The sequence below is a fragment of the Schistocerca gregaria genome, chromosome 2, assembly GCF_023897955.1.
Source record: "Schistocerca gregaria isolate iqSchGreg1 chromosome 2, iqSchGreg1.2, whole genome shotgun sequence".
In the NCBI taxonomy this organism is placed as follows: Eukaryota; Metazoa; Arthropoda; class Insecta; order Orthoptera; family Acrididae; genus Schistocerca; species Schistocerca gregaria.
This window is the reverse complement of record NC_064921.1, coordinates 575,969,472-575,996,282: the sequence shown is the minus strand read 5'-3', so window position 1 is coordinate 575,996,282 and position 26,811 is coordinate 575,969,472. Positions and strand designations below refer to the sequence as shown.

Below are 26,811 nucleotides of genomic sequence, written 5' to 3'. Positions count from 1 at the left end.
GAGGACTAAACAGATGTACCAAAGTACGTCCACAAATTTAAACGCGATAAGCGTTTGAGATACGGCGCTCTAGAAGAATATTGAAAATTAGGTGAATTGGCGGGTAATGAGGAGGTACTGGGCCGAACGGGCGAGGAAAGAGATGTGTACTGGCAATAAGAATAAACATAATGATAGGACATGTATTAAGTCACAAAGGTATAGCTTTCGTGGTAATAAAAGGAGCTGTAGAGGGTAAAAACCGAGGGAGAAAACAAGGATTGGAATATATCCAAAAAATAATTTGGGCTGTCGTGTTTTGGGTGAGACTTTGAATCAGTCAATTAACTCATTACTCATTACAAAAAAAGTGCGCTCTTCATACATACCAGCGATCACTAAAAAATGAGTTGAGTTGCCTAAAACAACTGTATTAGAACCATTTTACGAAACCTGTAGTATCAGCACCAGTATTATTATGCCAAAAATTTCTATACAAACCAGATTAGTATTCATAGATTATTTTTATTGTATCGTATAACTGTAACTCTTTAGTTATTTTTATCTCGCAGTTTGGGAGCACAAGCGAGTGTACACCGGTCTATAATTTTTGGTTTGATCACTGGACTATATTATTATAAAAATAAATCAGTAACAGTACAACGCTCCTGTTCCAATCAAGGGTATTGGGAGAATACACAATAGCAGAAGTAGTAACACCATCCCTCTTTATTACCAACTATGTATCTCTCTACCACTACTAACTCCCTTGGCGTTTGGATAAAAAGAACCAAGACTACAACTGGCCTCACATCAGACAGTACAATCTAGTACTTGTAGTAGGTAATTATAACAGCAACAATAAGACACAAACAAGGCTACGGTATAGAGACTTCAAAATTTCGACATCAGTAGCTGATTTTATTTAGTTAAAATGGAATTCATGTTTATTGCTACTGCATGCTGAATCTTAATGTTTAATTTCCAATTTCAATATGAAACGTGTTACTGACGAAGTCATAGAGCATATGAATATCTATTTCCTATATTGGAAAATTATTCATAAATTGTCTACATACAGTTACGTGAAGAAATTGTATGCGGGTGACAATCATACTGCATACCGGCATTAACAATAAACGGATTTATTGGTACCCAAACAACACATTATGGAAATAGTTTCACAACAATGACTAAAATATGAAACTCTTAGTCATTAGTACTATGAGTTTGCATTAGTTTATATCTACAAGATGTTTAAAAAAATTCTGTTTTTCAATACTAGAATGTATTAAGTTTTCATGCAGAAAGTATCACCCAGTCTTTGTACTGTATTATGTCACCATGTTGCTTTCTTCTCCTAAGGGCAGAGAACTTAATGAACTTACACACTCATCTGTGTTTTATTTGCCATTTTTATAGCTTTTCCACACTCTCAATACCACATGTAAAAGCTTTATAAAATGTGATGAGAGATTGTCTTGGGACGTGCAAATCTCCTATTATTCATTTATTTCCTAATAACGATTGCAAAGTTTTAGACGTCATCATCTCTTGCAATTCAGAGACAGCCAGTCAGTTCCAGTACAACTGAAACTCCAACTAACAGTTACAATAAAGATTAACAACAATCACCATTCTCTCTTTTATCTGTATTTCAGTCTCTTCTCAAAATTGAAATGATTTGTGACCCACGTTAGTGTTCGCAACAGACTGCACGATGCTACATGTTCTTGTATAAATATTTTAACTAAGTGAACTATTTAGTACTTCATACTGTGAATCGACACAAATGATAAATCCGAAGATATTGAAAACATCAGTGTTCTCAGAAAAGGGTTTATAGATAGTGAAACCCATATTTCATGAAAATACTTTTGTAGGTCGTTGTTATTGCCTTCAATTGTAAGTTAGTAAGACCTTGTGCAGTTAATATTTGTCCACTTTTTCCAAATGAATTACTCACAAACATATCGTATGCATTTAGAAAGATGTATCTTTCCCATCCTTTCCGTATAGTGTGAAACTAGCGTTATATTATTAGTATAAAAGTGTTGATTACGTTTAGGAAGCTATCCACCAACAGCTAGAGATGAAAGGGGTTAGTATTCATTGGGAGCCACATCATCAGCATGTTATACTCAGGCCTCCCAAACTTTATAAAACACTTGTGTGACATTAAAGACAAAAATGACAGCAGGAAGAGCTTCTGTGAAGTTTGGAAGGTAGGAGACGATGTAATGGCAAAAGTAAAGCAGTGAGGACGGGGCGTGAGTCGTGCTTGGGTGGCTCAGTTTGTAAAGCACTTGCCCGCGAAAAGCAAAGGTCCCGAGTTCGAGTCTCGGTCCAGCACACAGTTTCGATCTGCCAGGAAATTTCATATCAGCGTTTAGCTGCTATTTCCCTCAATTATTTTAGAAATTCTTAAGCGGTTGTCATTCGCCTTATTTAGCCTAAGCTCTTCCGAATCTCTGTTAAAGGCGTACTAATACAAGAGCCTTTAGATATTCCACGTAGACTCTCCGTGTTACATCCAGCACGTCAGCAAACAGCTTCTCGCCCCCATACAAATTTTCTGCCCACGTGCTGTTTACTCTGCATTTGACGGTGAAATTCCCGTTTCACTGTAAATATTAACCCATTCGTTTTAATTTCAATGATGATAGTTTGAATATTTACACAGTAAATCACACAACCACTAATTTCACGATTTCTGCCAGTTTTCCGTGCAGCCGTTTTGCCTAGGCTTGTCTGGTGGTTGTAGAGAGCTCTATAGAGCCGCAGAAAGTGGAAGCAGTTAACGGCCTGGTAACTGTTCAAAAGGAAGTGTACAGTGTCCTCGGGTTTGTTGACGGATGTTAAAACCAACAAGATTCGGTATTTCGGCCATGCATCTGTTGGCCATCTTCAGGAGAACGTTTATACTGCTGCGTGCCGCTGAAAACTGACGCCAAGGCTGCAAATCGCCGCCCTGTATAGAACTCCGAAACGTACATGCTGCTGTCCGCAATTAGACTGGTGGCGCCGGCCTTAGTAGAACACCTGCGGAAACCATATATGGCTCTCAAAGACTATTTTCAAACACTCGGGCTGGTCACACTGAATAGCGTTGTGTTTTGATGCGTGGTAGTATAGCATCCCATGTCCTGTTAAGAGAAAAACCATTATCTCTATTAATAAAATTGTCTGCCAACATTATTTCAATTACGTCTTTGTAAACACTGTTCCAAAAACATGGGGCACTGACAACTACCAGTCTCAACAAATTTCATCCCGAGTCTCTCGCTTAAGCAGTGTTCGGTTTCCGCCAGTTTTTCATGCTGTTGTGGAGTCTTGTGCCGACGATTTTCCTCGTACCTGTCCTGAAATCAGCTAATCTTAGAAAGTCAATGGCAAGTACTTTTAATGTTAAACTCTTTAGAATTCTTCCACTCTTATATGATATGGCCCCCGTATAAGAAACAAAGACCACACGTCTCCACTCCTCTTCAAGCATCTCCTGGTGTTGTCTATCAACTACAGTTCGATAAATCTTCTCCTGAGAGCATCCATTTTCCTTCAAATGGGGCTGCCATAGTTTGCTAGATCGTGGTAAGAAACCCCTCTGAAGCAAGAAGATAGCTTGTCATGCGCTGAGGCTGAGAAGATGTTGTCGGAAAAATAACTGGTGAAGAAGCACAAAACATGAGAGTTTAAATTTTTAAGGACCGCCCGTATTTCCACAGATATAGCGAAACTTACTCTGGATTTTTGGAAATGGATGTAGGAAGGAGTCCGTATTTTGAAGTAACATATGAAGAAATTCACGTCGTATGCTGAGTTAGTAGTGAGATGAATAGCACAACAATTGCAAGTATAAAGCAGGGGCGACGAAGATTCGTGCAAAACGGAAGAGGGAAGAAAAGGAGAGAAAAGAAAGATAACGCAAGTTAAGGAAACAAGGGAACGGGCAGTTACCATGGGAAATAAGCACGAAATGATTACAGCTCGTCTACTTACGGTCAGGAATGACTGAAGAGCGAGAGGCCAGACTTGCACAAAGCAGGACAGGTAGAGGCAAGGACGCATGTCCCCAACTATACGCTAAAGACGATGTCAATATTATCCAGTGGTAGGGGAAACAGAAGAAGAAATGGAAGAAAACGATGTGGAGATCGGCACGATGCGTTTGTGCATCTTGTACTAACCGAAGAAGACTGAGCGCTACTCGCAAATAACAAAAGTGTAAAATATTTACGAGCAGTGACTCCTCTAGTATTTCGTACCTTTGTGTGTGTGTGGTGCTAGCGTAGATTGCTGTTTTCAGTGAATACTGGAATTCCCTTTTCCTTTCTTTTGGCATCTTGCAATTGCGACACAATTACAGGAACAGAGAAGTAGGAGTGTTATGTGATATGCATTTTACGATATTTTGTCGCACGTATTGATGCTGAGCCAGTTTGTTATGTACATGTCTGAGGAGCTGCCAAGACAACAGTGGAATGCGACTATGAATGACTATTTTCATGAATGCTATTGAGCTGCACATTGAGTGCCACTTAGTTGGTATTGTTCCGTTTTCAAGAATATTTTATGTTTTACAAATTAGTCGTTAAACTGCTAACCGCTAACCGCTAACACCACACCACCACCAGAACTCTCCTGCGAAGGTAGGAGACGAGTTTCATATCAGCGCACACTCCACTGCATAGTGAAAATCTCATTCTGGAAACATCCCCCAGGCTGTGGTTAAGCCATGTCTCCGCAATATTCTTTCTTTCAGGAGTGCTACTTCTGCAGGGTTCGCAGGAGAGCTTCTGTAAAGTGTGGAAGGTAGGAGACAAGGTACTGGCGGAATTAAAGCTGTGAGAACGGGGCGTGAGTCGTGCTTGGGTACCTTAGTTGGTAGAGCACTTGTCCGCGAGAGGCAAAAGGTCCGAGACTCGGCCCGACACACGGTTTTAATCTGCCAGGAAGTTTCATATCAGCGCACACTCCGCTGCAGAGTGAAAATCTCATTCTGGATACCTGTATGATGTTTTTGGGTTTAGATTGTCCTCAGAAATTATACAGAAAGATTTTAATAAAATATTGTACTTCAATACCTAACATCCGGCACGCAGCACAAGCAGCAAGCACCGGAGACTGCATACCGCTTGCGAGCAGATTCGATGACAGCACAAGGGTCATTCAGCTGGCTATCCTGCCATCTCTGCGACATCTTGTACGTGTCAAGCTGCTGCATGATGCAGGTCTCGCCACGCGCCATTCGTTATGACACCTGCCACTCACACCCACATAGAGTCGCGCCCGGTTCGGCTTGAGTTCGCAACGACGGACATGGGGCACTGCAGACCCTCAGCACGTTACACTTAATGAAGTGTGCTGCTTCGGTCTTGGAGAGGACCCACGGTTCTATGCCTGGAGACGCAGTGGAGAGCACCACGAAGAACACTGTGTGGTCTCGCATCACACGACCCGCAATCTGGGTGAGATGACGTGGGGAGCGTTACCCTTTAGTGTCCGTTCACCATTATTTGTCCTAACGATTCTGTTACAGCCGCACGGCGTACGTATGAGGTATTGTGAGTGGCAGCTGTGCTATTCGTGAACGACGGCCCCATTCAACAGGGCAACTCTCGTACTCATATCGCTGCCACCAAGCAAGCATAGCAGCCCTAGATACTCTGCCATCGCCAGCTGCATCCCCCAAATCTCTCTCCGATCGAGAATATCTGGTATGTCATGGAGCGTGTCAACATGATTTCACATCCATCCTGCGGTCTGTAGATTCTGTGCACCTGGTGCATTGGATGCAGCATTGCATGACTACAGCCGAGATCTGTACAGACCCGGGCCGCACATATTGACGCTTGTATTAAGAATCATGGGGACCCAAGGCAATACTAGCCCATACGTTTTGTGCTCGTGATGCACAATATATGTTGATCCTATCAAGTTGAACGTTTAATCACTTCGCATGTGTGATGTCATCTACCTGCCTGCCAAGTATTACCGTTTTCCGCTTTGTCTATCTGGGTGCAACTCTTTTTGTGATCATGAGTGTACACAGTCGTGTTTCTGTTATTCACTATGATGTTCAGTCACATACGGCTTTCTTGGTACTGCTAATTATGCACACATTAGACTATACATTCTGCGATAATTCCAATAGATTTTGGAGGGAAATGAAGTAGAAGATCTTGTTAGGAATGCGTTCAGTTACAACAGATAATGTTGACTTGTACTGCATGAGAACATTATTAAACGTAGGAGCAGTGCCGTTGGACTTCGGTACTTAATTGGAGTGTAGATCAGTGGGAGAGCCATTTCTTGGGCTTTCGGGTAGAGGTGTTCCTTGTGCTGTGCGAGGGAAACCCAAAGGAGTGCGTCAAAAGCTAAATATAAAGCCCAATGGGGGACGAGCTGATAGACAAGATGTTTCAGTGAGTGTCTGATGTGAATATAATCGCAGCATATGAAATGATTTAGGAAAATCAGTGGTTGTAACTTCATAAAATCGGATAATTTTAACCTTACAATAACGCGAAAACAACAACATGAATTTGTAAGTAACTGTGGGAGATAGTTTACTCATGACAGCACATTCGTTAGCTTTGCTCAACCATCTTCCAACCACCATAGATTTCGTGATATACTACTATCTTTCAAATTCTCAAGTTGGCAGGGGTAAAACACAAGGAGCGAAAGGCTATTTACAATTTGTACAGAAATCAGATGGCAGTTATAAGAGTCTAGGGGCATGATAGAGAAGCAGTGGTTGGAAAGGGAGTAAGACAGGGTTGGAACCTCTCCCCGATGTTATTCAATCTGTATATTGAGTAAGCAATAAAAGAAACAAAAGTGAAGTTCGGAGTAGGTATTAAAACCGATTGAGAAGAAATAAAAGCTTTGAGGTTCGCCGATGATATTATAATTCTGTCAGAGACAGCAAAGGACTTGGAAGAGAAGTTGAACGGAATGGATAGTGTCTTGAAAAGAGGGTATAAAATGAACATCAACAAATGCAAAACGAGGATAATGGAATGTAGTCCAATTAAATCGGGTGAAGCTGAGAGTATTAAATTAGGAAATGAGACACTTAAAGTAGTAAATGAGTTTTGCTATTTGGGGAGCAAAATAACTGATAATGGTAAAGTAGAGAGGATATAAAATGTAGACTGACAATGGCAAGGAAAGATTTTCTGAAGAAGAAAAATTTGTAAACATCGAGTATAGATTTAAATGTCAGGAAGTCGTTTCTGAAAGTATTTGTATGGAGTGTAGCCATGTATGGAAGTAAAACATGGACGATAAATAGTTTGGAAAAGAAGAGAATAGAAGCTTTTCAAATGTGGTGCTACAGAAGAATGCTGAAGATTATATGGGTATGGAATAGGATTGGGGAGAAGAGAAGTTTGTGGCACAACTTAACTAGAAGAAGGGATCACCAGTTTAGCATTGGAGGGCAGCGTGGAGGGATAAAATCGTAGAGGGAGACCAAGAGATGAATACACCAAACAGATTCAGAAGGATGTAGGTTGCAGTAGATACTGGGAGATAAAGAAGCTTCCACAGGATAGAGTAGCATGGAGAGCTGCATCAAACCATTCTCAGGACTGAAGATTACAACAACTACAGATTATTTAGCCACTCATAAACGATATGGAATATGTGACGGTCGCAATTAAGTCACCCGTTAAGGACTCAACAACGACCACGGCCGGGAGAGTGGTGTGCTGACCACATGTCTTTCCAAGTCCGCAACGAGTGACGCCTAAAGACTGAGAATGCCACTGTAATCGGTCGGTATCGTTGGGCTTCAAGGTCTCTTCGGACAGAGATTTCTTTTCTTTTTTTTAATTTCTCGCCATGACTACGAATTGTATACGAAGAAAATAATTTTTTTTTCAGTTCTGGCGCTCAAAATGCCGTGACTATTAAGTTTCTCGGCATATGAATACGAAAATGGAAACAAGGGTAAGCTACCATGAACAGCATTGTGAAAGCATTAACGTAGCCAAGATAGACACGAGACCCACACGTATCACGGTAGTACAAATTTATATGCCAACCAGATCCGCGAAGAGATTGAAGATATTTATGATGAGATGAAAGAAATTGTTCTGTTAGTTAAGCTAGATGAAAATTTAATTGTGATGAAGGACTGGAATTCTGTAGTAGGAACAGAAAGAGAACGAATTTACAGCAAGTGAATATGGACTGGTGTCCAGGAATGGAAGAGGAAGACGTATGGTAAAAGTATACAAAGAGCATAGTTTAATCATCGCTAGATTGATTACACAATGCTAAGCTGCAGATTTCGGAACGAGACTTTAAACTATAAGTATTTTCCCCGCATATGTGGGGACTGACCTAAATTTATTGGTTATGAACTGTACATGAAAAAACCACTAGGAAATTAAGAAAATTACGCCAGCTATGTTGAGAAAAAACAACAAGTTTTTGAAATTTTCGTAGCGAGGATGAAGCAACGAAGACTAGAACAGGGGAAAAGAATATGGTAGAGCTCTAATGGGTAGCTATGCATAATGAAATAGTGATAGCAGCAGGGAATCACACAGGTAAAAGGAGAATCCCTTGGATATCGCAGGAGATATTGAATTTAGTTCATAAAAAAAGAGAAAATGCAGCAAATGAAGAAGGTCTAAGGAATACAAACGTCTAAATGGTTCAAATGGCTCTGAGCACTATGGGACTTAATATCGGAGGTCATCAGTCCCCTAGAACGTAGAACTACTGAAACCTAACTAACCTAACGACATCACACATGTCCATGCCCGAGGTAGGATTCGAACCTGCGACAGTAGCGATCGCGCGGTTCCAGAATGTAGCGCTTAGAACCGCTCGGCCATTCCGGTCGGCTACAAACGTCTAAAAAATGAGGTCGGCAGGAAGTGTAAAACCGCTAAGCGGCAATGGCGAGGGGACAAGTGGAAAGATTTAGAAGCATAATTCACCAAGGGAACAATAGATACCACCTACAGGAAAATCAAATACATCTTTTCGGAAAAGGGACGCAACTGTATGAATGTCAAGAGGTCAGATGGAAAACCAGTAGCAATCAAAGAAGGGACAGCTGAAAGATGGAAGAAGTGTGTCGAGGGTCTATACAAGGGAGATGAAATTGTTGGCAATGTTGTAGAAATGGAAGAGGACGTATAGGAATATGAGATGGTACATATGATACTGCGAGAAGAATTTTGCAGAGCTCCGAAAGCCCTAATTCTAAACAAGGCCGCAGGAGTAAACGACACTCGGTCAGAACTGCCGACAGTCTTGGGAGTGTCACCCATGACAAAACTCTTCCATCTGGTGTGCAAGATGTATGAGATTATCGAAGTATCCTCAGATTAAAGAATAGTGTTATAATTCCAATTACAAAGAAATCACGTGCCGACGAGTGTGAATATTACCGAACTATCAGTTTCATAAGTCGTGGTAGCAAAATACTAACACGAATTCGTTGCAGAAGTATGGAAAAGAGCGTAGCAGCTGTCCTAGTGGTAGATCAGTTTGGTTTCCGGAGAAATGTGCGAATACGCGAGGCAATATTGATCCTACGACTTCTCTTATAACTTAAGTTAAGGAAAGCGTTATTTACGTTTATAACATTTGTAACCGTACAGATATATTTTGACAATGTTCACTGGAATATTTTCTTTGAAATTATGAAGGTAGGAGGGATAACAAATGGCTCTGAGCACTATGGGACACAACTGCTGTGGTCATCAGTCCCCTAGAACTTAGAACTACTTAAACCTAAGTAACCTAAGGACATCACACACATCCATGCCCGAGGCAGGATTCGAACCTGCAACCGTAGCAGTCGCACGGATCCGGACTGCGCGCCTAGAACCGCGAGACCACAGCGGCCGGCGAGGGATAACATACAAGGTACGAAATGCTATTTACAACCTATGCATCCCCGATGATCTTTAATCTGTACATTGAACAAGCAGTAAAGAAAACCAAAAACAAATTTCGAGTAAGAATTAATGGTCAGGGAGAAAAAAAAAAAACGCTGGAGTTTGTCTATGACACTAATGTTGTCGGACACAGCAAAGGACTAGGAAGAGCAGTTAAAAGGAATGGACAACGTCTTGAAAGGGGAACGTAAGATGGACATCAACAAATGCAGAATAAGGATAATAGAACGTAGTCGAATTGAATTAGGTAATGCAAAGGGAATTAGATTAGGAAATTAAACACTTAAAACAGTTGATGCGTTTTTCTATTTGGGCAGCAAAATATCTGATGATTGCCAAAGTCGAGAGTATATAAATTGTAGACTGGCAATGAGATAAAGGCATTTCTGAAGGAGAGAAACTTGTTACCACTGGATTTAGGTTTAGTGTTAGGAAGTCTTTGCTGAAGGTTTTTATCAGGAGTGTAGCAGTGCATGGAAGTAAAAGATGGACGGCAGACAGGAGAAAAAGAGAATAGAGTTATGGAAATGTGGTGCTACACAAGGATGTTGAAGATTAGGTGGGTAGACGACTTAACTAATGAGGAGGTATTGATTAGAATTTGGGAGGCAAGTAATTTGTAACATGACTTGAGTCAAAGACGGTATCACTTGACAAAACACATTCTGATACATCAGACATCAAGGGATGACCAATTAAGTATGGGAGGGAAATGTGGGGGTGAAAAATCATAGAGGTATACCAGGAGACAAATACAGTAAGTAAATTCAAAAGGATGTAGGTAGCAGTAGCTTTTCAGAGATGAAGAGGCTTGCAGAGGATAGCGTAGCATGAAGGGCTGAATCAAATCAGCATTTGGGCTGAAAACCTCAACGGCAACAGCAGCCTATTTGTCAATTTATTGAAACTACCAGCTTCGCTCTGTTAACATGTCACCTAACTGATAGTTCCTGTAATTTCCTTTAGTCTATGAATTCTATGCATTTGCTGTATCCTAATGAAGAAGCTAGGAGTGATTATGACTGAAAGGTAGTCTTGCAATTAATGTCATCATTTTATGCCACTGAATAGTCTGTTACTAGACCAAAACTTGTAGTTCTGATAAAGTGACATAGAGGTACTGCTGCAAGTTATTGTTTGGAAAATTATTGATTATATCTCTGATGCTCTTCAACCAGTAGAAATATTTCTTTCTTTAAGTAAATGGTATACAAATTACTGTCGAAATGGATCTCTGTCGTTTAATATACCTATACGAATGCGTCCTATGCATGCAGCCGAAATGAATTATTATTGGTTGGGTTATATTCACATCAGTTCACATCACAGTGAATAACTATCTCACACAAATATATCCTTAGCATCACAGGGAGCTTTATTTTAGTGAAATTTGTTATATCTTCTAAGTTTGAAAACTTATTCAATGCATGGAAAAATCGCCTATAGTCTTACTGAAAAAAAAAAAAAACGTTTATTCGAACATTGCCTGAAATAGATTGGGAAGACGAGGGAAAATCTGAGTGTGGATGATGAGACAGCGATTTAGACTCCCACTTTTGAGGACTCTAGTGCCTTGATTACTCCATCACTGACTCGAACAGCCATCAGCCATAGTAGAGGGGAGCAAGTAAGTGACAACACGGATGGAACGACAGTTTTTTTCTGGCATTAACGTCGTCAACCATTCACACCCAACACCTGCCGTTCTTAACCGTTATGTTAAATGTGACGAATAAGACGTCTTGCGCAAGGCGACCTGTGCGGGGTTACCGATGTTGGCCGTTGAATTATTGAGTTGACTTTCAGCTTTATTCCTGTGACACGACCACTCTAAGCTCCTCATAATGGGAACCCTCACTCCGCGATTCCAGCGTTGCAATCTCGGATATAACTTAACAGACTTTCACCGAAGTGTGTGCTCTTCTCTTGAACTGATCGGCTCTCTCCTCGAGGCGGTCAACTGCAGACACTGCAGTTCGAAGGTGAGTGTTATCGTAGCCATAAAAATAAAATGAGAGCCACTAACCGTTCAGACTAGCGACGCCTGCGGGGCCATGACAATTCAGGATGGCTATTATCCTGTCGCTGACAATCACGCCCCCCCCTCCCCCCTTTCTTCATCCCCAGGAAATGAGCGCCCACACTCTGACCGTAAAGGCGTGAATGGCTACAGTCTTCGCTTGTGGCTCCTGCATCTTTCCCTCCGAACATTTCGGAGCGTTACACTCTTACGCTAGTTCTATGACACTTTATGGGTAGGAAATGCCGAACAGGCCTGCGTGTACTACGGTAATCATTCGTGACGAGACAGGTGATATGAGGAAGTAACATATCAAGATATGTCAGTAATTGTTTCCTCCTCTTCTGCATCTACACGCTCATTGTTTTCCACTCACGTCTGTTCATATGACCTGAGAGGCCTTATCAAAACATTGTCCCTGGTGTCTCAATACACTTGACACTGGAGCGTATTACGACACAGTTTGCTAACTGGAGCGATAAAAAGCTGCAAACTTGCCTTTCTAGGTATAAAAAGTGACCCTTGAGCGCCACATAAGCCGTAATACTATGGAAGTTTCGAATCTCGCGTTGCCATGTCCAAAATATGTAGCGGACGTCTAGTAGACAGTTATCGTGCAGACTAACCGTTCAAACGTTTGCACTCAACAGAAAGAAAAACATAAAATAATACGTTTCCAATTTTCACGCAGATTAATTAAAAATAACTATTGCCCAGTGTCTCCTTTTCCAAAGCGAATTTCCTTTCTGTTTATCGCTGTTCGTGTCTTTGTCGGCATGACAGCCCTATCACTTAAGAATCTGTAAAGCTTTAGTCGTCCTGTATGGTCGTTCTTATTGATTTGGTGGTGTCAACCACTTCTTCTTGTCCTCTTGTAATCTTTTCATCACTGCATATCCACTACTACTCTTCATATTTTCAATAATCCGTTTACAGATTCAAATAATGCCGCGTAAGATTCCTCTCTACTGCTGCTTCCAGTGAAGTGTAAGTTACATACGTAAGCCGCGACACAAGGTCGGTTATTGTAGCTCCCGTTTTCGCAACTTCCTTTCTTTGGCTATTTTTTCACCTATTCATATGATTCTAGTAGGTCACATTCTAAATATTTCAAGTTCCTTCTCCATTTGCTTTCAATGCTATCCTCTAGAAAATACTATTCTCCACGTTTACATCTCAGTTGCGGTTTACTCGAAGTAGATACACGACTGTAACTGGTGCAATTTGGTGCATAGATCTTGAGAAATCAGTTCCCAGAACAACCACCTCTGGCCGTAAAAAGGCCTTGATATGCGTGGGCATTTAGTCAAACAGAGCTTGGATGGCGTGTACAGGTACAGGTGCCCATGCAGCTTCAACATGATACCACAGTTCATTAAGAGTAGTGACTGGCGTATTGTGATGGGCCACTTGCTCGGTCACCATTGATCAGACGTTTTCAGTTGGTGAGAACATTTTCTGTATCCAGAAGGCTCGTATGGGATCTGCAACATGCGGTCGTGCATTATCCTGCTGAAATGTAGGGTTTCGCACGGATCGAATGAAGGGTAGAGCTACGGGTCGTAACACATCAGAAATGTAACGTCGACTGTTCAAAGTGCCGTTAATGTGAACATGAAGTGACCGAGAAGTGTAACCAATGGCACCCATACCATCACGCCGGGTGATACGCCAGTATGGCGATGACGAATACACGCTTCCAATGTACGTTCACCGCGATGTCGCCAAACATGGATGCGACCATCATGATGCTGTGAACAGAACCTTGATTCATCCGAAAAAATGACGTTTTGCCATTCGTGCACCCAGGTTCGTAGTTGAGTACACTATCGCAGGCGCTCCTGTCTGTAATGCAGAGTGAAGGGTAACCGCAGCCATGGTCTTCGAGCTGATAGTCCATGCTGCTACAAACATCTTCGAACTGTTCGTGCAGATGGTTGTTGTTTTGCAAATGACCCCATCTGTTGACTCAGGGATCGAGACGTGGCTGCACAATCCGTTACAGCCATGAGGATAAAATGCCTGTCATCTTGACTGCTAGTGATACGAGGCCGTTAGAATCCACTACGGCGTTCCGTATTGCCCTCCTGAATCCACCGATTCCATATTCTGCTAACAGTCATTGGATCTCGACCAACGCGAGCAGCAATGTCGCGATACGATAAACCGGAATCGCTATAGGCTACAATCCAACGTTTATGAAAGTCGGAAACGAGATAGTACGAATTTTTCCTCCTTACGCGAGGCCTCACAACAACTTTTCACCTTATTTTTTTTCATGTGTAAGCACTTTGTCACTTTTGTATCTTCTGTACAAATATATGTGTGTAATTTTCACATCAATTCATCAGTGTTCACGACATTCAGTTTTGGCCTGAAATAGGCTGAGAAGCCGAAAGCTGGTTAGTGATCAAATAAATATAATTTTGCAGAACGTTGGGAAGCATTTTCCATTTTAATATTATTATTATTATGTTCTGCCAAACACCGATTGATCAAGAGTTAATCAAAGCATCTGAGCTACAATATTCACCCATAACCATCCTACTCCCCAGGCACTTGATGTGGAAGTAGTTAGTTCAACTTGCGGCAGTAACCCACTATGGAGATAGTAGGGAGTAATTTCCTGAACGAAGGACCGCTTCTTAATTCTCTGTAATGTTATCGCTACGCTAACGGTTACTTGTCTCTCTGTGAAGGGACGTGTTGAGTGCAAACGCCGTGCACCAACTTCTGACCAAAGGCCGCGGTCAACAAAGACACAGACGATACAGAGTGCTCCACGTGTACCAGATTTGGCCAACTGCCCGTAAAAATATATAAAATTGTTACCAACCTGCCCGAAATATCGCGAAAAAGTGTGAAAGCGAAAATTCTACTGAGAAACGAAATTTTAAGCTTCCCGCCATTATGCATTTTACGTTTAAGGTTTTTATTCGTAATTCTTAAATTCAAAGCTGGTGTGTTGCTTGCAGTAGTCATTACCAGTTTTTTTACGCCCAAGTTACAATCCTAACCACATAAAATTTATACGAAATTCTAAGCTTTCCACTGTTAATGCATTTTCATTTAAGGTTTTATTCATAATACTTAAATTCATAGCTGTCTTGTAGCCTGCAGCAGTCGTTACCAGTTTTTATACACCCAAGTTACAGTTTTAACCACATAAAATTTATACGAACTTCTTCCCAGAAGCTTTCTCTATGAAGAGCGGGTTATAGTTTAATATGCAATAAAAACTGCGGAATCTTACGTTTATGCTTTCTTCGTGATATTACGCCACATTAGCACAGTTATTAATTTCTCCGAAAGCAGATGAGTAAACGCCAGAAGTTCTCGAGGTGCTTTTTCAAACAGAGGCGAACAGGAAACTTCATCTTGACTAGCGTAAGCCAAAAGCGAAGCGGCTTCTTTGTTCAAAGTTCCGGTAAGACTTTTACGAGATTTACGACCGTGATTTAGCCGCGGACCAGGAAAGGCACCCCGCCACCTTTCTTTTACTTATCAGCGCATCAAAGTATCATCCCCTTGATTCAAATGTTTCTTGTGAAGTGCGGAAAGGGAATACGGAACCAGCGAGAAATTCAGAGTTTTGGAAACAGGTGTTTTACTAAGGCGTAAATTTTCTTTGTCGCCCTTCATTTTCTAACACAGTACCAGCTGTAAACGACCAAATCTGTAGTTACCAGTCGGATAAAAAAAGCAAAAATTCCACCTACTTTTATCATAAGCACACGTCTATTTTGACTTGAGTTTATATTAAAGGTATTATGTTTATTGCTTACAAATGGGTTGCGTAGGTTATCATGAACATATTACCTTGTAGTCCTTCCTTTTAGCTACGTCGCATTTTAGTGAGATGGTTTCGCCACTCCACTACACGCAGTTTTCCTGTGTCCCTCGTTGACTGTATAATGAGTGCCATTTCGCGTCACCGGATATGACGATCTTTTAACTTTATTAATCAGTTTTATCCTCTCTCTCTCTTCTTTTCAATATCGTCTTTCCATTATCTTGGTATCTTCCTCCTTCCGTTCTTACTTAGTGCTTGTCATGACATTTTTTTCGAGTCTGTCACATCTTAAGTTCTCAATATTCTGTCCCAACGGGTTATCTTTCCTTGTCTGCAGTTATCCTCTTTGTTGCTAATTTCATACGAAAATTAATTATTTCTTGATTTTCGTCCCACTAAAACGCTCTCTCTTGTGCTAATGCTAGTACAGCACGTAAAATGCTAGCACGTTCCTCTTCTTGAGTTTCTAAACGACCCACGTTTCTCTTTCATGCAGGACTGCAGCCCAATTCAGTTTCAGAAAGATCCTTCTTGTTACACATAATTCTTAATACTAATTAACTGAAGAAAGATTGCTTCTACTGCTTCACTCCATCCTGGTGTCTTGTAGTGATAGTACTGCTACGAAATGGGAAAATTCTATCGAAAATTGCATTCCGCATTCGCCATTTCCATCACTTCGCAATCGGTAGGGTGGTTTCCACCAATCTGTATCGCTTTCGTCTTTTCTTTGTTTGTTGCTAAGTGAAATTCAGTGTTACGTAGAGTGTTAGTTCATATCAGTAGCAATGAAAGTCCTTCCTCTCCTTGCAACCTGCCAACTTTGTACATTTAGTCTGATTCTAGAACTGTCTTTGCCGCGTGGAGTAGCCGTGCGGTCTAGGCGTCTTGCCGCGGTTCGAGCGGCTTCCCCGTGTCGGAGGTTCGAGTCCTCCCTCGGGTGTGGGCATGTGTGTTGTCCTTATTGTAAGTTAGGATAAATTTGATTAACTAGTGTGTAAGCCTAGGGACCGAAGACCTCAGCAGTTTGGTCCCATAGCACTTACCACAAATTTCCCATTTAGAACTGTCTTTCGTGTAGCATTATTTCATATGGCCATAGGGAGAGAAGTAAATTGGCCGTGTAATAATTCAAGGAATCTCACAAAAATTCTCCGGCAATGAAGATGAAAAATCCGAATAGTAAATCCGTACGATCCAATATTCATTAATTTACTGATAGATTTTACAAGACGACCCAGAAATCTTGTTACGTTAAACTGGTAGCTCAATAAAATTGAAATCGTGACAATAATTGAAAGAATGTACTCATAAAACCATTGCACAGAGCTGAATAATTCTGTTACAGTTAGAGTAACCTCTGCCACCATATGACCTCTTAAAACCAAATATCACGTGTATACAATGTAACTTTGAATGCCATTTCATATTCCTGGAGCTAAAAGTGCTGCAACTGTCAAGCGTCTATATATAGAAGATAACCAAATATGACTACTCACTATAACAAGACCTGAATTACTACAAAGTGTGTACGGTTTAAGTAGTCTGTTCTGTGTTACGTTGTACAGTCCACTGATAGTCTACGAGACTTCCTTTCTCATTTCATGAAATCTCGTCGGAGCCCCACAGCCTCGAGGTGTCGCTGTTCCATAATTCTACAGCGCATCATCATCGGACTGGCGGAGGCCGATGCTTGATATCAGAAGATTTCTCTTGGCTAGGAGTGTCCTCTTTGCCTGTATTACTTTGTTTTCATGCCCTTCTTGCTTCGCCCGTCGTGGGCAATATTGCTTCCAGGGTAGCAGAACTCCTCACCTTCATCTACTTCGTGTACCCAGTTTCGGTATTAAGTTTGGCGCTGTTCTAATTCCTGTTACATCCCATTATCTTTGTCTTTTTCCGGTTTATACTCAACCCATTTTCTCTATTCATTTGACTGTTAGTTCCATCCAAAAGATCCTGCAATTCTTCTTCGCATTTAGAGACGATATGGCAATCTTTGCAAGCAGCTTACCGCAATTGGTGCTACATTGTATGTTAGATATGATATTTACGTCAGTAGACGTTTGCGTATCTTAAGAAATGTACGTAGTTAAATTGTCTTACTACGTGGATCTTTAGCGCTTTACTATGATGCTAACAGCTCTTTATAAAAATGATCTGCATAAACTTTACATATTTCTTTTTTATCAACCTTTTAGTAGATCACTTAATCACTACGATACGAGCGACTTTGCTATATTTTACCAATTGACGAATTGCGAATTGGTGTGAACTGAATTTATCTTCAAATAAATTAATTTTTATTTTCAATGTGACATAAAAATTCTGCATAAGAGAGAGTTGTATGAACCTATTAATGATCTTTCGCATAATATTTTGTGAATCGCCTACAAACATCTTGTAATTAAGCATTTTTTATGTATTTAAAAGTAATAATAAAATATAATTAGTGATTTTATTTGTTAAGAAAGGAATTTTAAGTTATTAAATTGGAATGAAACGGGGTAAAATATTTTTGTATTTCAGAGGGTATTACTTAAACTACATGACCAAAATTGAGACTGTAATTGCAGAAACAACCTCAGTTTCAATCTGCCTATACGCCAGCAGTCATTTCTGACATCTACTGTTGCGAGTTTGTTGTATTGAAGCAAACCTAAATAATTCATCGACTAGCATGGATCATTGCTATTGGATACCATGGCGTTATAATTAATGTTTGTAATCAATTCTGATTGTGTAATTTCCTTGTATTTTAGCTCTGACGACGGCTATTTGTATCTGAAATCAGGACCCACAAGAATGCTAAAAAACCAGTTCCACAGCGACTAACTACTGTGCTTCTATCCTTCCTTATACATTGATATCCTTTCACCCTAAATTTTAAGCTTACTCTTCAAGGTTTTTTTTTCTCTTTTCATTTCCGTCGTTGCTACTTCGTTTCTTGCAAACTGGCCCCTATTTCTCTAGGAGTTCCGAACATCTAAAGACGTTTTACATTGTCGAACGGTTTTTCTAATTCGACGAATGCTATGAGCATTTATTGATTTTCCTTCAACTTTGCTTCTGCTCTCAAGCGCAACGTAAGAACTGCCTGTCTTGTACCTTTACGTTTCCTGAAGTCAAACTGATCATCTAACTGATTCTCAGTTTCATTTCCAGTTGTTCTGTATATTATTCTTGTCAGTATCTTGGGTACATGAGCTGCTAAGGTGATGTTGCGATTACTCCCACAATTTTCCACTTTTGCTATCTTCTGAAATGCGTGGAAGATATTTTGGACCTCAAGTCCTAGAGCTCTTTTAAATTCTGACTCTAATACTGTGTCCTATATTTTCTACCTATCGACTCAATTTCCTTCTTCTAACACTCCATCAGAGAAGTCTTTCCCGTCATAGGGGTTCTCGGTGTAAGCTTTACGCCTATCAGCTCTCTCTGCTGCGGTTAAGGGTGGCATTCCCATTACACTATTAATGCTATCAACCTGGATTTCAACGGCAGTGAAGGTTGTTTTGACTCTTCTACGAACTGAATCAGTCCTCCTGATGATAATTTATTTTTCTCTTTCTTCACATCTTCCATTCAACCATTTCGTCTTGATTTATTTATTTATTTTATTTATTGTTCCGTGGGACCAAATTAAGGAGAAGTCTCCATGGTCATGGAACGACTCAATACATGAAATTATAACACGATATTAGAAACAGATAAAATGAAATATAAGAAGAAAAACATATTCAGGTGACAAGTCTTAAGTTTAAATAAAGAAAATCAACAATGTAACACTGGAATTTGCTTAATTTTTAGCTCTTCCAAGAGCTCCTCGACAGAAAAGAAGGAGTGAGCCATGAGGAAACTCTTCAGTTTGGACTTAAAAGAGTTTGGGCTACTGCTAAGATTTTTGAGTTCTTGTGGTAGCTTATTGAAAACGGATGCAGCAGAATACCGCATTCCTTTCTGCACAAGAGTCAAGGAAGTGCATTCCACATGCATATTGGATTTCTGCCTAGTATTAACTGAGTGAAAGCTGCTAACTCTTGGGAATAGGCTAATATTCCTAACAACAAACGACATTAAAGACTATTGAATAGGGGCGACAAGAGGTTCTCGAAATTACACCACATATAGCTCGAACAGACCCGTTTTGGAGCCAAAAATACCTTTTTTGAATCCGAAGATTTACCCGGAAAAATAATACCATATGACATAAGCACATGAAAATATGCGAAGTAGACTACTTTTCGTGTTGTAGTGTCACTTATTTCAGATACTGTTCTAATGGTAAATAAAGCAGCATTTAGTTTCTTAACAATATCCTGGACATGGGCTTTCCACAACAGCTTACTATCTATCCGAACACCTAGGAACCTGAATTGTTCCGTCTCGCTTATAATATGCCCATTCTGTCTGATCGAAATATCGGTTCATGTTGAATTGTGAGTTAGGAACTGTAAAAACTGAGTCTTACAGTGATTTAGCATCACATTATTTTCCACAAGACACGAACTTATTTCATGAACTACATTATTTGATACTGTTTCAATATTACACACAAGATCCTTCACTATCAATCTGGTGTCATCAGCAAACAGAAATATTTTTGAATCACCTGTAATTCCAGAAGTCATATCATTTATATAAATAAGACACAGCAGTGACCCCAGCACCGACCCTTGGGGAACGCCCCACTTACAGTGCCCCATTGGGACTGAACATCACTATCACTCTCAATATTGCGGAGAATTACCTTCTGCTTTCTGTTCTTAAAGTAAGAGGCGAACCATTTGTGAGCTACTCCCCTTATCCCATAATGGTCCAACTACTGCAGTAATATTTTGTGGTCAACACAGTCAAAACCCATCGTTAAATCAAAGAAAACACCTAGCGTTCGCAACCTTTTATTTAATACGTCCAAAACCTCACAGAGAAAAGAGAATATAGCATTTTCAGTTGTTAAACCATTTCTAAAACCAAACTGAACATTTGACAGCAAATTATGTGAATTTAAATGCTCCAGTAACCTTGTATGTACAACCTTCTCGATAACTTTTGCAAACACGGATGGCATAGAAATAGGTCTAAAATTGTCAACATTATCAATGTCTCCCTTTTCATAAAGTGGTTTCACTACCAAGTACTGTAATCGGTCAGGAAACCGAACACTCCTAAAGGAAAAGTTACAGATGTGGCTAAGTACTGGGCTTACATACATAGAACAATACTTCAGTTTTCTGCTAGATACCCCGTCATATCCATGAGAGTTGTTGGTCTTAATTTAATTATTGACTCAATCTCCTTCTTGTCAGTATCATGGGGGAGCATTTTAGGTAACAGTGTTGGAACACTTTTCTCTAAGAGCGCTATATGATTCCGTTGGGACTAGGTTTCTATTTAGTTCACATGCTATATTCAGAAAGTTATTTTTAAATATTGTACATATACGCGACCTATCAGTAACACGGACATTCTCATTACGCACTGATTCTATATCCTCGACCTGTCTCAGCAGACCAGCCACATCCTTTACGACTGACTTTATGGTTTTAATTTTATCCTGAGACTTAGCTATTCTATCTGCATACCACATACTTTTTGCCCTGCATTTGCAATTTACACTGATAGGAAAAAAATAGTAGCCCCAAGAATGAGCTTTGAGAAACAAACGAAAGTTGCTGGGAGTGTTTCTACATCTGAAGAATGGACCTATGGCCCTTTTAACCTGGACCCTTCCACCCCCACAAACCAACCAGCGAGCCAACCAACATCTGAAGGACGATATCTATTCAAATTTCGCGCAAGTGGCGTAAGAGAGGCACTAAGAGCACCAGTAGGAGAACGAAAATCAGGTTCGCTTCAAATACACGTTCTAATGGTCGCCAACATTAGTTACCTTTGAGATTGGACAGGCGGAGTTGCTGTCAGTGAAGAGTGTGAGAATGGACTCCGTCATCAACACCTCAATGGGTTTAAACGAGTCGTATAATAGCGGTACGAGAAGATGGATGTTACTTCTGCGATATTGCAGAAAGACTTGGCAGGAATGTAAGCACTGCACACGAATTATGGCGAGATTGTGTAGTCGCAAGAAAACCGGGTTCAGAACGCCCACGTGGCACTACCGGCGAAAGGCTCTGGCGCATCGTACTGCGTCTGGAGCAGCCATTGAGCAACAGTTGGGACCACAATGACACAAGGAACTGTTATCAATCGATAAGCAGTTTTTTATGTTGCTGAGCAACAGTCATACAATAGTTTTTAAATGGACACACCACTATTTGACTGTATTGTTTTATTTAATTATAACCATGTTTCGGCCTTTTATTCCACTTTCAAGTGATTGAGTTTATATCATTAACATATATTGCAGGACATCAAGCTCATAATTGGCCATAAATTAAGAAAAATATTCACTCACCACGGGTTGCCAGGTATAAAATCATCATCTTGTAAAAAGATCAGTAGATAATAGTGGGAGCGTGTCACATTTGATAAAATAGACTTACTTTGGTATACAAAAGACGAACACATGTCGTTGAGTCGTAATGATAGTGAAAATCGATTACTTCAAGGACAGTTCTGAGTTGGAAGCCCCGTGATGTACATTCCACTGACCAGAAACCACCGCTATTTCCTATTTCAGAGGTGTCAAACGGGAGCTCATTGGATGCCAGGATGGAGGTCTGTTGTGTTTTCCGATGAAAGCTGGTTCTGTGTCGGGGCCAGTGATGGCCTTGTGTTTGTTAGAACGCGGCCAGCTAAGAGCCTACAACCAAGCTGCCTACGTGCCAGGCACGCTGGACCTACGCCTGCTTTTTTGCCTGGGGTGCGATTTCGTATGACAGCAGGAGCACTCTCGTGGTTATCCCACGCACCCTGACTGCAAATTTGTATGTGAATCTGGTGATCCGACCTGTTTAGCTGCAATTCCAGGGAGTGTTTCCCAACAGGATAACGTTCACCCACATACCACTGCTACAGCCTAACATGCTCTAGAGGGTCTCAACATGTTTCCTTCGTCTGCCTGATCACCACATCTGTCTCCAATCGAGAACATATGGGACTTCGTAAGAGAACTGTCCGCCCAGATATCTAAGTGGTCAAGGTGACGAATTGCCGTCTTACGGGTCCGGGCTCGATTCCCGGCTGGGTCGAAGAGTTTCTCTGCTGAGGGGCTGAGTGTTGTGCTGTCTTCATCACTATCTCATCCCCATCCGGCGCGCAGGTCGTCCAATGTGTTTTCGAATGTAATAAGACCCGCGCTAAGGCGGCCGAACCTGCCCTGCAACGACGCCAAACACTCATTTCGGAAAGACAACTCGAGTGTCATCCACAAACATCATGAACAGTCCCTCTATTGACTGACCAAATGCTACAGTCATGGATCCCTACTGACATTCGGTACCTTTACAACACAATGATGCACGTTTATATGTTTGCATTCAACATTCTGGTGATTACGCCAGTTATTAATGTACCAGAATTTGACATTTCACTGACGTATCTCCCGCTTACTTTAATTCTGATCTTGCAATGTTAATCACTTAAATGTGTTACCTAGACAAATATATTCCCGAAATTTCTTTACCCTAAATTAATCAATTTTCGGTGCTGTGTCTTTTCCCATCAAGATATCTCATACCTAAGGTTTTTTTATTGCTATACGCGTGTCATTCCCTGAATATTTTTGTACTTTCTTCTTTCGTCGATCAGTCGAAGTATTTCATGTTACCCAAGGTTTCAAAAGTAGCTACCTTCCTCGCAGGTATGTTTGTCTGTCTTTCATCAGTGATTTCCCTGTTTATAGCGTCAGCTCCTCTTCAGCTGAGCTGCCTGACCTGTTGTTCCTTATCTTATAATGCACAGCCTTATCGAACTTCGAACAGCTCCTCATTCCTACTTCAGTGCCCACTTTCTTAGAAACTGATTCTTTCTGATGAAATTTTTTAAATTCAGTCTACTCTTCATCGTTACTAAATTCTGATCTGAATGCCCGCCTGCTTGGCTGACTGCTGTGTGTTGTGGTGGTGTAATGGTGAGTTTCGCTTCAAGCGCAGATCGTGAAGGTTCCTGTTTACTTCACTTGCCGCAGCGTCGCTTGTGTGGAGGTTTCCTCGTCAGAGTTCGTTCTGTCTGCCGAGTGAGTCGTAGCGCCTCCACTCCGCCCTGCTTTGTTCGTCTCTACTTGGAGCCGCCTCGGCTGCTCCGCTATGACTACCGTGGTTTCCACGAGTATTCCAAGAAAAGGTACTGCGAGCTCTACTTAGTATGGTGTCCGTCGCAGATGCTGAAGTCGAATATACCAATGTTCGAGTGTTGAGCCACCCGCCGGAAGTTGATGACAACATTCTAAAGGACATATTGACTCCATATGGTAACGTGAGAAACGTCCGTCGTGAACGCTGGGCTACTCAACACAGATCACAGTGTTATAGTGGAATTCGTTGCGTAGAAATGCATGTCAAATGCAATATTCCATCACATTCGCAAGTGTGTGGTTACCGCGTCCGTGCCACGTATACTGGTCAAGAGGCAACCTGCTTCCTATGTAATGAAAGTGGACACGTTCGGTCTAATTGCCCGCAGAAGGCTTTTGCATTAAAGCCGTCTTTATTGCAGCGTCATAAATTGACGGTTGCTGATCGCGTTCCTTCTACTCCCACCGTCGACCCTACTTCTGCTTCGAATTATAATGAACAAACAGTCAGTTCTGATAATCGTGTCAATGAATTTCCGCCTTAACTCCTAAACAGGTTCACAATCCTAACAATCCTATTGGCCCCAGGGTAGAACTTATTATGGTGACAGACAAGTGACGTTACACTTAGGATGGTGGTGGTGAGGATTTAGCTGTGCCTTCTGAGCCAACCTCCCCCGCATCGATTGCGTCCCCTGCCCTTCTCGATGTACAATAACTCCAATCCGTAGTACGGTGAGTGGCGAAGAAGTTATCTCCAGCATCGCTCCTTCTATGGAAGTGGCTCCTTCTGAGCTGCATGTGTGTAAAGAGGGAACGGAGTTCTCTCTTTCGTCTTTGTGTCCTCCGTTACAGTCTGAGACGATGCAATGTCCTCCTGTTCACTCCTCTTCAGCCGCCGACGGTTTCCTGCATTTTCCGACTACAGTAACTCCCTAGGATCATAAAAGTCAGAATCTACATTAATGGTTTCATTTATAGCAATGACCTCTGTCGCCCCGCTTCCACTGATAAATGTTAATAAAGTAATATTAGCTTAAAAACAAGAGAGGAGACAGGTCACAAGAGGCTTTTAACCCCCAGCTGGACCTATAACTAGAAAACCTCAAATTATAGGATCAGTTCAGAAGGCTGAGATTTCATACGACAGTTGGAGCCCTCTCATTGCCATCCCATTCACACTGGTTGCTGATCTGTTCTTCAGTCTGGTGATTCCACGTGTTATGCTGCCAGGAATGAACAGCGTTCCAGTGGATGTTTAGCAACCCAGTATGCTGAACAGAGTGTCGAAATTTTTCCTTCGTCTGCTCGTTCACCAGATCTGCCTCCAGTCAAGCACGTCTGGGATATCATCGGACGACAACTCCAGCATTATCCACAAATAGCATTAACAGCCATCCCTGTATTGACCAGCCAAGAGAAACAGTCAAGGAAATCCGTCCCACAAACCGACATCCGTTACTCGTATACTACAATGCATGCAAGCTGCATGCTTGCTTTCGATATTTTTGAGGTTACAGCAGTTAATAATGACTCAGCATGTCACATATGCAGTAGGTCATTATTAAGCGCTTGCAATAACTTGCGATCTCGCAATGATAATCACTTATATACGTTATCTAGACAAATGCATTCCCGAATGTTTATTATTCTTCAGTAGCAACTGTTTGGTGTTTGTTCGCCTGGCACTACATTTCTTAGCACAATACATTTGAGAAATGTTGTCATCACCACGAGTTTTAGAGTTACATGTACGTTACATTTATCTGAAGTACAATGAGTATTATCTGCTGAGTGTTCCTATTTTCTTTGGTTATTTATTGAAATTTATCCATTTTTGGTGCAAATTTATTTCTCTGGAACCGAGAGCACAGTAAATAACAGATCACAGAGAGCTTTAACTACCATTTCGGTTGGATACCGGCGCCTCTCTCTTACTTGAGAAGACGCGTATCAGGCTATTTCTGAACGAACGTTGTTTCCCTCAAAATGTGAGCTTTTTACATGCAGCAGGACACACTATCTTCTCTGTCACTTACTAAGAGAACAATCGTAAAATCAAAAACTTTTCCCGTCTGTTTCATTCAGCCAAGGATAAAAAGCCAAACATATCATTATTATAATTTAGTTGACCTTGATACCCAATTCCCCAGTCCCTGTGCCTAATACGGAAACCAGCGGAAGGCCAATACGACTAAAATAAAATTTGGTAATGCCTACTTGAAATTTCCTCTTGACCAGAAATCTAAGAAAATTATGTTCGTTGATGCACATTTAGGTCTATTTCAAAACAACTGCTTACCATTCGAAATCGCAAGTGCTGCCGAATTATTTTATCGCTATTTCTAGCTATTAGTTCACAACATTTCTTACTGTAATTATGTAGACTTCCGCTGCTAGAGTCAGTTGACATAAATATTTTCTGAGCATCGTATCGAGTCAAAATGTGAAAAACTAAAGTGAAGAAACTAGCCTTTCGTCCACGGTTACGTGTCTACCCCCAGTAAAAGCCACTATAAGTGTGGCCGAATTGTATGGTGTGTACATTACAGCCTTTCACATTTTGACGCGGTGTGATACTCAGGAAACTTTGTTGTCAACATTTCTCTGTGTGTTGACTGCCTCAGCGATAGAGATGGAAATGAGACATCTCGAGAAAGTCGCCTAAAGAAATGAACCGTTTTTTCGAACACAGAAAATCAGTGGTATCATTTGCCATCTGAAGAAATCTTTAGTCCACAGTAGAAAAACAGGATCGTACACCAACAAAGACGCACGGAGACCAATATAACAACATGTGATAATCGACAAAGCTGAGAGTCACGCAACACCAAGGGCTTGCTACAAACTTTATCCGATTATGACAGCAGCTGTTACCGTGAATTTGTATTTT

The 26,811-nt window shown here is 41.0% G+C and overlaps 1 protein-coding gene across 1 annotated transcript in view; it reads right to left on the bottom strand.

Moving 5' to 3' along the window:
* Positions 1–26,811, bottom strand: part of LOC126336238 (neuropeptide CCHamide-1 receptor-like) — a 521,028-nt gene that overhangs the window by 225,203 nt on the left and 269,014 nt on the right. The window lies entirely within an intron of this gene.